The following is a 13677-nucleotide window of genomic DNA, read 5'->3' as shown; positions in this document are numbered from 1 at the left end:
GTTTTGATCAAAGCAGCATCCCCAGCCCAGTCACGAGCACTGCTCGCTTCTAACAATGTGAGTGGAATACTGATGACTGTCACACCCCATAACAGTCTCAATATGCTTGAAGGCATCATTTTTCCCCGAGACCAGCTCTTACAATCTGAAGCTACACGCGGACATGAAGTGATGAGGTGTACACTTTGTCCATCATGTACAGAGGCAGCCACTTGTTCCTTCATCTTGGATTTTGAGGGTGATTCATTGCTTGAAAAGGTTGATGGTACACCGATAAGATGTGAAACAGTATCGCCCCGCCCCCCCCCCCCCCCCCCCCCCCCCCACACACACACACCATGTGATGCTTCAAGTGTTACAAATTTGGGTAGATGTTTTCGCACTGGAATCACGTAATGCGTAGAGATTGTGGACGAGCGCTGCATGCAAACGCTCATTGTGCTCCTGCCCCATCTGCGGCAACTGTGGAAAGCATCATTATCCTTGCCCACCAGACTGCAATGTTTTTCAGAACGAGATGAAGATAAAAGAATGAATAACTCTGGACAAACTCACTTACCAAGAGACCAAGAACAAATGAGTGATTGCACCTATTATGTACACAAATATCATGTGCTACAGCTATGACGACGTCGTCCCTTTTGGAGTCAGTAATCTCCCTGAGTGATTGCACCTAGCATGTACAACAATGTCATGTGCTACAGCTATGACGACGTCACACCTTTTGGAGACAATAGTCTCCCCTGTTATACCTTCTAGGGTTTTCTATGTCCCCCTCGCTGCTCCACACAACTCTGTTTTACGCCTTTTCCATTACAGGTCGGGTAACCGTTTCTTAATGTGTAAAATTTTACGGAATAATCGCAAAATATATTTCAGTTAATTCAGTCAGTTGTTCTAATAATTTGATTAACATTAATCATTACTATATTTAATATTTATCCATATTCCTCATTACAGCTTCAGAATGTCAGCGGGACTGTATCCTTATACCGATAACAAAGAAATCTGCAATGTTTACCTCCCTCGTGGTGGTTAAGGGTCTCAGAAGATATTGCATGAATCTTCCCGCAACCATCCCTATTCTTGGACGATTCCAGGGCGTATAAATCTTTGTGGGGTAGAACCACGATCACTGACTGCTGTACAGGCCTCGAAAACTTACTGGCACAATTTGTCCTTTGGCTTTTGAATATTTGTACCCTCATACGATTCAGTGTGGTACAAGAAACTTCATAGGTCATTGATCTCCCCATTTGCAGCCCTTGTCTTCTCCCATCCATCCACTGGAGATTCCACAATGACCTGTATGGTAGTGACCACTTTCCGATTCTCCTGTCCCTCCCTCAGCGTCACTCAACTCGATGCCTGCCTAGGTGGGCTCTCAAAAGCGGTGACTGGTGTGCTTTCACCTCCACAGACGCTACAGGTCGACAACACAGTTTTGCTACATTACACAAGTGGGGTGTGTGTGGTCCATTCCTGATTTTTATGCAGAACTTCCAGTCACATCATACATTTGGATTCAAGTTGGTGCATTACCTCCATATCCAAGCGAATGAGGTCCTGTAGGGCTCTATACTGAGTGTCCCTGTCTTTCTAGTAGCCATCAATAGTCTACGAGCAGCTGTGCAGTATTCAGTATAAAACTCCATGTATGCCGATGTGGATATCGCTGAGCATCGACTACCAGATCGCCATAAAAAAGGTGCAGTCATGGTCCCTCACTTCATGCACTTCTGCCCATGTGGTACCTTTCACGCACAACTATAACTTTGCCTCGATGACGAATGACTTCATGTGGTGGAGGCTTACTGCCTTTTATGATGGGTCTTTGATGCTTGTTCGACATGTATTTTACATCTTCGCCAACTAAAGCAGAAGTGCTGCCTATACATCAATGTACTTCGCTGCCTCAGTAACACCAGCTGGTGGGGAGAACACACCACACTATTGCAGCTCTGCAAAGTCCTAATGTAGTCCTGCCTTGACTATGGGAGTTAGGTGTACGGTTTGGCATCACCCTCCGTATTGCAGATACTGGATCCGATAGAGCACTGCAGGGTTCGATTTGCGACAGTAGCCTTTATAATTAGCTCTGTGATCAGCTTACTCATGGAGGCTGGGGTACCTCCATTGTGGATCATGTGCCTTCAACAGCTTGTCAGCTATGCTGCACAGGTTTGCCGCACCCATAAGCATCCAAACTGTCGTTTCCTGTTTCGAAACACAGATATCAATCTCCCACAATAGCAGCCCAGATCAGGGATTTCGATCTCAATCCACATCTAGTCCCTCATCTCTGAACTGCAGGTGTTTTCTGTACCACTTCTGCTCTTATCCCATTCACGTAAACATTCGTTGTGCATCCCATGGCCACGGTTTTGCTTATATCCTCATGTGGGAAATACTGAACTACATTCCTTGCTGAATGGCTATAGCGTTTTCGCCACAGAATTGGTAGCCAACATTCAAGTTCTTGAGCTTATCCGGTCCTCCACCAGTGAGTTATTTCTCATTTACAGAGACTGTTAGAGCAGTGTACAACATCTCGACCAGTGTTACCCTAACCATCCATTGGTCATGTGTATCCAGGGATCTCTTTATGCCCTTGAGCAATCTGGACTCTGGGCCAAACTAATATCCCAGAGAATGAAATTGGTTCAAATGGCTCTAAGCACTTTGAGACTTAACTTCTGAGGTCATCAGTCCCCTAGAAATAGAATTACATAAACCTAACTAACCTAAGAACATCATACACATCCATGCCCGAAGCAGGATTGGAACCTGCGACCGTAACGGTCGCGCGGTCCAGACTGTGGCGCCGACCGGCCCCAGAGAATGAAATCGCAGATTATTTGACCAGACTGGATATCAGTGAGCCGACTATTGAGATAGGTATTCCGGAAGAAGACCTCTGACCGGTATTATACGTCAAGTATTGGGAATCTAGAATTCGGAATGGCTCCCTGTGACTTCATCAAACAAACTATGAATAATGAAGGAGACAACAGACATATGGAGGTCCCATACACAGGCAAGAACTCTACCGTCCTTTTCTTGCTCTACATTGGTCATACCCCATCATGAGGACCCATCCCACTGCCTCTGTGGCTCCTATTTGACAGTGAACTACATTTTGCTGGACTGTCCCTCTCTAGCCGCCCTGTGGCGGACTTATCTCCCTTACTCGCACCCCTGGTATGAGGAGATGATAGCTCAGCAGCTGATTTAATTTTACGTTTTATGCGTGAAGGCAGCTTTTACCATTATCTTTGAGGGGTGGAGGGCACTTAACCTTATCTGTCCAGTGAGGAGTTGGCCTCCTCTGCCCAGACCTAGCTGTAGCTGTCTAGGCTTCGTGGTCCACCTGAGCCACTACCCTAACTGCTCTTTCACTCTTCCTTGTACCCTCTCACACGATCTGTTTGACTTGTTCATCTACAGCTATCTGTTCTTCTCTTGTCCTGTACATGTTGATAGTCGTTCCTCGGCAATTTCTGAGTGGGGTATCTCTGGTAAGTGGATGGGAGTGGAGGATGTTTGTCCCTTCATTGCGTTCTGCTCTTTAGGTCATCCGACCGTTCTCTAGACAGGGTATCTAGCCTGCTTCTCTTCCTATATCTCCCCTTTCTTCTTTTTGGTCCCTTATCTAGCCTTCGTTGACCTTTCGTAGTCCTTGCCGTTTTCCTTCCCTGGGTTTTGCGCGGTCGACCATATCTGATTTATAGTCATGTATGTATGCTCGAGGAAGAATGGAGTGATGACCAAGTAGTTTGTTCGCTTTAATCATCCAACCGACACCTGGGGTAGCCGCGCGCTCAGGGGCTGTGTCACGGTTCGCATGGCTCTCCCTGTGAGAGGTTCAAGCCTTCCACCGGGCATGGGTGTGAGTCTTGTCGATAGCGCACATGAATTTAAGTTAGATTTAGTAGTGCGTGAGCTTAGGGACCGATGACCTCAGCATTTTGATCCCATAGGATCTTATCTCAAATTTCCGAAACTTCCATCCAACCAACCAATCAGCGTACATACTCGAAACTTCTGCCTGCAGCACATTCCAAAGTTGACGTCATTTTCTTTATACAACCACTGAAACTCACAAAATGTTTATAGTTATAAACATACGTCGTTGTACAAACTAGCCCAGCGAATTGCCTGCTTAGCGGTAAGGGAACGAAACGTGTGCAAAAAAGTGTCTGATCGATAGAGATCGAAGACTTCCAGACAAAGACAGCCGTGCCGTGGAATTACATAACCTCCGATTAGTGTTCTGAATAAACGAATGCTGAGATCATCAAACTGAATGAGCGATGCCATCAAAATGAGGTACGCCTGAAAAAATGGTTGAGATCCAAACCGAAGAATAGAAGCCAAAATAACATACTTACCACATGCCGGTCCAGTATCCGGAAAAATCGGCAAACCTCTACGGCAACATGGCAGCCAATTTATTTCGCTCCCTGAAGAAAGACAAAACATATTTTTTGAAATGTTAAAGACGATCTAAGTCTCCGAAAGGCGAGTGTGTATCAGTTTCCTCGCGAATGTAGCACGTCTTACGTGAGGCAGACTGTTAGACCAGGCGAAGAGAGACGAAAGGAACATCAGCGCTACAGCCAACTAAAGGAACCAAGCAAATCAGTTCTCACCGAGCACTGCCTCGAATATAACCACGAAATAAAACATGATGAGACAAGTATTGCGGTGTAAATGACAAGTTTCTGGAACAGAATAATTAAGGAATCTATCGAAATAGAGATGACAGAGAATTTACAAACAGGGAATAAAGGTTTCAATACAAATATCGGACGCACTCAAATGATTAAAATCGCGCCGACGTTACATCCACCACAGCGGCAAAATTAACGAGAGATTTTGCGTTTGACAGAATATCGGCACGAGCTCTGAAACATAAAGCAGAATCAAAGGGCGAAGCTGTAAACAGTGACGTGAAACCAACAACAGTTCGCAATCTGGCTGGAGACCAGTGGGTACACATAAAACCAAACCTCGCAGTACCTGAAGAGGACGGAAGGCTCGGTCGTCGAAAAACTGAGCATAACATGGAAATAACAGCTCTGCAGAATATGTAGAAGCACAATTCTAATCTACCCAGCGCAGCTGGACGAAACGTCAGCAAAAATTCCCCAGCAACGAAAACAAGCGGTCCTGAAAGATTTCGTTGTACGTGACTGATCCGCCTTGTTGCGTGAAATTCTGCCCATATCGCTGGATGTGACAACGCTGATGTTCTATACACTTTATTTGTACGTGTTTAAAAATTAAAGCCGGCTGGAGTGTCCGTGCGGTTCTAGGCGCAGCAGTCTGGAGCCGAGAGACCGCTACGGTCGCAGGTTCGAATCCTGCCTCGGGCATGGATGTGTGTGATGTCCTTAGGTTAGTTAGGTTTAATTAGTTCTACGTTCTAGGCGACTGATGACCCCAGAAATTAAGTCGAATAGTGCTCAGATCCATTTGAACCATTTTTAAAAAATTCAAAATATATAACAACCTTTGGTCCTTTCCCCATCAAAACAGCACGTTGTCAATATTCCTTTTCAATATTTTAACACGTGCACACACTTCCTTCTTTCTTCTACAGTTATGTACTTCTTTTATAATATTTATTAATGTCAACTAAAAGTTTTCAATGAAATAGCATTGAAATGCCTTGTGAAGCTACCTTTATATAACTATTGTGAAATTCACGATTTAGTACCCGTCAGTTGTTTCATGGAACCACGTTCCAGCTCTTCCTCTAGCGTCCCACTATATAACAACACGCGGAAAAATAAACGCTTCAGCTTCCAGTGCGAGAACTGATTTATTAGATTACGGTGGTCTTTATCCTTATGTGGATAGGCACCAACAACATATTTTCTGATTTGGAGGAAAAATTAGCTTTTCTAAATTGCAAGTAAAGATCCGGCCGCAATCAAGAGCGTCTTTTTCTAATGGTTGCCATCCCAAGTTGCATGTGTGATCCGTAACGCTCTCTTCCTTATTTCACGATGGTGCAAAACGAGCAGCCCTTCTTTGAACCTTATCGATGTTCTCTGTCAATCCCATCTGATATGGATCCCATGTCGTGCAGCAATGCTCCAATGGAGGGAGTACAAGCGTAGTGTAGGCACTGTCTTTAGTAAATCTATTTCACTTTCTAAGTGTTCTGCCCGTCTTTGGATCGCTCTCCCTACAAAATTAATTATGTGATCGTTCCAGGTCAAGTTCTATTAGCGATTAAGTTGATTAATTTTAATGCTCATTTAGATGACTTCGCACTCCTCATTATTTAGATTCACCTGCGACATTTCGCACCCAGCAGATATCCTTGTCTAACTCATTTTTCAATTGGTTTTGATAACCTGATTATTTTACGAGACTGTAACTGATAGAATTTTCTGCAATCTTAGATGACTTCTCTGTTTGTCACCAAAATCGCTTGCAAAGAGTTGGAACAGCAGGTTCCTTGGGGAACGCCAGATATCACTTCTGTTTTTCTCACTGACTTTCAATCAGTTTCTAGGAACTGTGACATATCTGACAGTAATTCACGAATCCTGTCACACAACTAAGACGATACTATAAGGCACGCAGTCTCATTAGAAGTCGCTTGTAAAGAACAGTGTCAAAAGCATTCTGGAATCCTAGAAATACTAGAAATATGTAATCAATTTGCGATACCCTATCCACAGTACTCATTTCTTATTATGAATATAGAGCTAATTGTGTTCAACAAGAACGATGTTTTCTAAATTTGTGTTGTCTGTTTGCCAATAAATCGTTTTCTTTGAGGTAGTGTTCCCAAACACTAATGCAAATCGACGTTAGTGATATAGGTATGTAATTCAGCGTATTATGCTTTTTACATATTTTGAGTACTGGGGGATCTATAAAGGGGGGCGATTGTATATGGTTGCTAACTACGAAGCTACTGTGTTAGAAAGCACTGAAAGGAACATAGCTGGTATACAGTCTTTAAGAGAACCCTTGTCTTTTTTAAGACCTTCGGTACATCGAGGATATCTACTTCTAGGTTACTTAACTTGCAGATAATGTATATTTAATTATGTTCCGAAACAGTCGTTTGCTCTGAGGTACTGGACCGAGTGTCGATTCCACTATCGTCGGTATCGAGCTATAATTTATAGCTGATCTCAAATCCTGGGAACCACTATACCACTATGGTCCTTGATGCTCAAGCTCGCACTGATACCTCTTGAAACGCATGTTCTCTCAACGTTTCCCATTTCTGTTGGATGAGATGGCCTTATGTGACGCATTTTTTGCATTACTAATGGAGCATGTTGTAATATCAGGGGCAGAATCGAGGAACAGGCTAGGGGAGTTTCAAGGAACATCACCAACAAGTTAGACTAAAAGATCCAGGTAACTAAAATGTCTAAAATTTCTGCGTAGAGGACAGTAATGAAACGAAGCTCGACGAGACCAGTATCGTGGTAGAAACACCAAGTTTTTGGGACAGCGTAATTAAGGCGTCTATCGCAATGAAAACTTCTGAAAACCTTATAAACTGGGATGGACGTTCAATTTCAGTAAACCTCGGGATCCAGCACTCAGTTTCTGAAGATCTCGCCCGTCATTTCATGCATCAGATGTATAAAGTGCTGAGATAATGTGCATTTCATGGGAAGCAGTACGAACTCTGGAGAAGATTAGTATCGAAAGAGGTCAAGAACACCGCCTGCTTTTCACGACAGCAACGTTTCCCGCTGAGTGATGAATAATATGAAAGAGAGAACCCCATAACAGGGTAAAAGCAGGGCAGTGCGCTAGGGCATTGTTTAAGGAAAGAGTCCAACTTCAATAATGACATTTAAGGAAACCGTAGAAAACGGGTAAGAAGTCATACATGGCGCAAACATCAATCTTTCTCAGTGCAATGTATTGAAGTATGTTTTACTGGATTTATCAGTGCTTTATTTTACGTGCCGGAATGCACTCATCAGTTATACGAACTATCACTACTCCTCACCAGCCAGAGAAATCTCAAGTTTCAAAATATAATTTATTATAATAAAAACAACAAAAACCAAAAGAGTTAATAAAAGCAACAGGTGCAACCATCTGCCCACGTACCAGTGTCGCTTTGCTGCCTAGATTTGTTCGATACATATCGGGGCTAGTTTGAAGGAGCTAGTCACTAGATCTAGTGTAGGTTACGACTTTTGAAGGATTGTTTGATCACTTTGCTTTGCGATGAAACATCCGTCTAGCTTTGCAGCATTATGTTCAGTGAAGCTTTAAGTGGATCGATATGACATTGGCGCCAAAAGAAAGATCAAGTTCTTAGTACGCCGACTCTTCGGGAGGTACCAGAACTCCATCCCGGCGCTTTTCGGATGAATAAAACCATGGCCTTTATGCCAAAGATACAGAGCCTCGATAATATTCAGGGAATCCTTGCTTATCGATATATTATCTATTAGTAAGATGTACTGTGGTGTCACCGTCAGACACCACACTTGCTAGGTGGTAGCCTTTAAATCGGACGCGGTCCGGTAGTATACGTCGGACCCGCGTGTCGCCACCATCAGCGACTGCAGACCGAGCGCCGCCACACGGCAGGTCTAGAGAGACTTCCTAGCACTCGCCCCAGTTGTACAGCCGACATTCCTAGCGATGGTTCACTGAGTTCTACGCTCTCATTTGCCGAGACGATAGTTAGCATAGCTTTCAGCTACGTTATTTGCTACGACCTAGCAATGCGCCATTATCAGTACTATTGATATTGTAAACCATGTATCGTCAAGAGCGACGTTCGTCATTAATGGATTAAAGTTAAGTATTCCACCAGCTACGTCTTTTTTTCTCAATTCTAATTCCGTTGTCATGTTCCAGACCTCATGCCAGCCTGCGTGAGCTAAAACGCGTGCATTTCGGCCTTCTTTAGTAACCCTGTGTTGGCTCTCCTGCCAGCCACAACATGTACCAAACTACTTTTCAGGAATAGTTGCAAAATCTTGTGAACACACTGAGAAATAAAAACTGTAAGTGACCCTTGATTCTTTCATGAAATCAGCATATATAGTGTATTCCATAAACGTAAAACTGGAAACGACACCATAGTGTGGTAATCACCATTTATTTGCAGTCTGCGATACACATTTCATTTACAACATGACCGCTCTTAATCTCTTACTGTATTCCATCTCCTTTTAATGATTAAATATCCGAAGAGAGCCCTTACACGCTGAAGCAGGCCATCCTAAAAGCCATATTCAACTCTTGCTGAAAAAAAGTTACTCACACATCAAATATTGCTATAGTTATATCTGTTTACAGTATGTAATAGTGTAGTGCATTTATGAAAAACGGGCCATGCCTGCATCAGTATAACCAAACCAAAATTAGTTTCAGGATACTTAAAATAAAATTTAGGTTTTCAGTGTCGTTGTTAGTTGCAAATAGAAACGTTTTGTTATCACAGACATTGACGGAGCAAAGATATCAAACGGTTTATTTCTTCTCAGTAATATCCAAACAGTGCAGAAAACTATTGCCGCTACTCGCTTATGGGCCATTTGACAGGTCCGATAAAACGAAATTAGTGGCATAGTTTCATAGTTTCGTCATTACCAGGAACTGTTCCTCGATGAGTGTAAGCAAAATATAGTAAGTAGTAGCAAATCATAGGCAAAGTCATTTTTTGACCTTCTTAGGCTCTCATGGCATCTATCGCTCAACAGTTAGTTGAGTATTACTTTAGACTTACATAAAAATAAACGGACAGCCATAAATATGTAAGTAACAAAGGCTAAGGGTTATTTACTTTGCAGTGCTCATCCGTGCTTGTGCTTCGTCTTTATAATCACGTGACCCTGGTGACGAAGATTAAACGTTACTCTGTTCTAAGATCGAACTGAAGACTTTGTCATGCCTTGTAGAATTCTACTTTCTGCCGGTGTCTTTCAAGAAAGGAAGCTAAGAATACTGAACTTGGTTTATTTCTATGAAATAACATAATAGCTTATTTTATACAATACCTTGCCAATAACTCTCCTTACTTTACTCGCATCTAAAAGTCAAAAGTCTCCGTTGTTGCCGTACTTTATATCTGTGGCGTTAGAGGCTGCGCTTGTGTTTTGTACCCGGGCGGACGGCGGCGTGCCTGCCACTTACAAAGGATTTGTTCCACCGCGGAAGACGGGGGTGTCCGTTGTTTGGCAGGTCCTCGAGCGAAGAGCTTCTGTATGCAACCAAGCAGAGAGGGGTGGGGGGGCAGAGTGCTGCTTTGTTGGCCGGGACTGACAATTGCTTTGCCTAGAATCGAATATGCACCACTCAGCAAAAGGCTTACTTCTTTTTCTTTTCTTTTTCTTTTGTGACATTCACGACATATTTTTTCGAGAAGAAGGATCGCAAGAGTAGAGGTAGACGGAGATCGACAATCCATCAAAAAATTTATATAGTATACTTCCTTGATCAGGAGTATTTCCGCTTCTTCTACATCGAGTCACGGTTTTCACAATACAAAGCTCATACTGGAATATCAGCAAACTACCGTTAAAAATAATAAAATTTACACTACCTGAGAAAAGAAACACCCACAAATGATGCGGAAACGAAATGAAGCTTCAGAAGCTGAGATGGTGTGTCATGTTATTTCAGTGATTACACAATCGAGTCGAATCTATAAAAATATTGACGGTAAGAGTCCACTTATGAGTAGGGTTTCGGTCCTCTCACGCTCACCCCCCCCCTCCCCCCTCCCCTTGTTCTGGTCTGGATGTAAGCACTACATCGGTTGGGGAGAATAATGACCTAAAACCGGTAACCGGTTTACCGTCTCCTGAGGCAAGCTGGCTTACAGTTGTAGTAACGGAGACCTGGAGATTTTAATGGCCAAAAGAAGACTTCAACATATGGCTGACACTCAACGAAGATACGTGCCGTGTGTGAACAAGCATTGCCCTAGTTGAAATTTAGTACAATTTTGGCATGAGAGGCAACACTCGAAGACGCAGTAGGTCGGTGACGTACCCTTGCGCCGTACGAGTCTCCTGCCACTACCAGCTGTGATCTGAAGTCATACCCGATGGTCCCCCGAAGAATAACCCCAGGAGGTAATACTGTAGCACGACCCCAAAATATTGTAAGAATGGGACACTTTCCCAGGTCACCACCATACTTGTCAACAACAGTCGTCCAGCGTGATGCAGCACGCCGATTCATCACTGAATACAAAGCGATTCATCTCAGGTCCAAGCTTCCAGGTTAGGGCACCACTCCAAACGCACCCTTTCGTGTCGTGGTGTTAACAGTAGCCAATACATGGGACGCTAATACCCTCCTTTCGCTGCTGCCAGTCTACACAATATAGTTCCAGATAGCAAAGAATGTAGTGTAGAGATCATTACTTGTTCTAGGATGGAAAGAGCAGATGTGAAACTGTAAGGAAGTGCTTAGTGCATAGTACAGCGATCCTTTCTTGTCGTGGTTAGACGTGAGCAACCTGTACTGTGAAGATAAGTATGCCTACCTTCACGAGGCAGTCCAACAAGTGGGCATTCCCACATCCAAATGCCACACAAATCAAGATATATCACGATTTGACCAGCTGGCCAAATGATGACCCACAATGAGACCCGTTTCAATTTGCCAGGTGCTGAACTGCGATCTCTCACTCCCATAAGCTAAGTCTTTGCGTCCTTCTCAGTTATCAGTCAACATCTGACACTGTTCACGACCCTTAGGCTGTACCTTACTACGCTTTGTGACAACACTAAAGCACTGTGGTAGCCGTTCTGCCCATCACGGAGAACTGCATCTGACCACTTACATACCCACCGATGGTGCGTACATCTACGAAGTTATTTTCTCTTCCGTGTGTTTGATTTTATTTTAATTTTTTTTTTTTTTTTTTGGCCACGTAGTGTACTTCTTGGACAAACCATGTGCTATAAGCGGCTCATAAGACTGTCTGCATGAGGTGAGGCACAGAGTGGGGAAGCATTGTTTCTCTTCACTCCCTACTACCATGCAGCTGCCCATTCTAAACATTATTAGCTGTTCGGAAAACATAGCCTTACTGATAGACTTCGCTGATAACTTTGTTGTGTGACCTTACTTGCCGTTCATGAGCACTCAGTCTACTTCACTTCTTACGGATAGCCCAGTACCAAAGACGGAAAGTCTACTAAAAGGAGTGAAATGGGGTTGCAGATATCATATCCCCATTGTAAGCAGGAAACGGAAGAGAAATACTTCCTACTACCAACTTTTGTGTCAATGATACGGAGCCGGCCGTTGTGGCCGAGCAGTTCTAGGCGCTTCAGTCTGGAACCGCGTGACCGCAGATTCGAATCCTGCCCCGGGCAAGGATGTGTGTACGTCTACGTTAACAGAATTGGTTTAATTAGTTTGAAGTAGTTCCAAGTTCTAGGGGACAGGTGACCTCAGATGTTGTCCCATAGTGCTCAGAGCCATTTGAATCATTTGAATGAGACGGAACGTCTAACTTCACGAAAGTAAAACGTTTCAGTAGTTGGAGAGACGGTTTATCTATGAGATACTGAGTTCTGTAGATGACTTGTCCACATAGGTGAAAGTGTTTAAGGGCCACTTGTGGGATGGGGAGATGCGCTGGCGGTCAACGACAAAGGTCGGTGTGCTGGCAGCCTGGATATGGTTTTTAGGTGCTTTCCCTCATTCCACTAGGTGAATCTTAGCTCGTACCCACTTGAACGATTCGTAAACCCTTAGCAAAATTTCGCTTACTTCCACATGACTCCCTTCCACGTGAATAACACAACAACCAGATAGTAGGTGTACACATGATCTATCCCATGGGGAAAGAGGGTGGCGACACAAAGGGCATCCAGCCATCCCTTAAACTAAAGATTAATAATTTGTTCACAGCCATGCGGACCCAGCGCCGATGCGGGACAAAGGCCCAAGAAAAAGCAAAAGAAGTTGCAGAGCGCGGTAGAAATCGGCGCTCAGGTTGATGCCGTGCTACATAACGCCAGGAAGGCATTTTATACCGTTTCGCACTGTGGATTAGTTAACAAAATATGTGGTTACCGACTATTTGTTACTGGATTCCGATAATCATCACTGACAGAACTGAACGCTTCGTTCTTAATGTAACAAAATCGACAGATGTAGATGTAAATGTAATTTCAGGAGTACGAGGACGTGCAATACAGTCGTTACTGCTTACAGAATTTATGTAATGTACACAATCCAGTCACATTAATGTGACATCTGTCAAAAGCCCGACTAACCACCTTTAGCAGCGCACAACATTCTAAACATTCATGGGGGTGTCTGTTTGTTCTATATCGTGTCTCCCTACCACTTTCGCGCAAAGTCGCTCTGAGCGTGTTTTTTAGGGAATTGACTAGTTTGAACCTGGGACCTGTTGCTGGTAAGGAGACGCCAGACGACACATGACATGTAGAATTCCGAAGAGTTCAGTGAGACTAGCGATGATATAAACAAATACTTAATGATCTCAGCGTCAGATCCACTGCACTCTCTGTAAAAGAATTTTAATACTAACTAAATTTAGTGGAAGGGGTTCAAAGCTTACCTAGTTTTAGTTAGCTGGTAAAATAACGTCGAAAATGCAGTTAAGTTTACCATTGGAAATTTTATTCTACTCACAAAACATTGTTTATAAATTGCACTATTAATAAAAGGAAGTGT

This window comes from Schistocerca gregaria, chromosome 8 (assembly GCF_023897955.1).
Source record: "Schistocerca gregaria isolate iqSchGreg1 chromosome 8, iqSchGreg1.2, whole genome shotgun sequence".
Classification (NCBI taxonomy): Eukaryota; Metazoa; Arthropoda; class Insecta; order Orthoptera; family Acrididae; genus Schistocerca; species Schistocerca gregaria.
The sequence above is the reverse complement of the archived record's forward strand: the minus strand, read 5'-3'. Positions refer to the sequence as shown.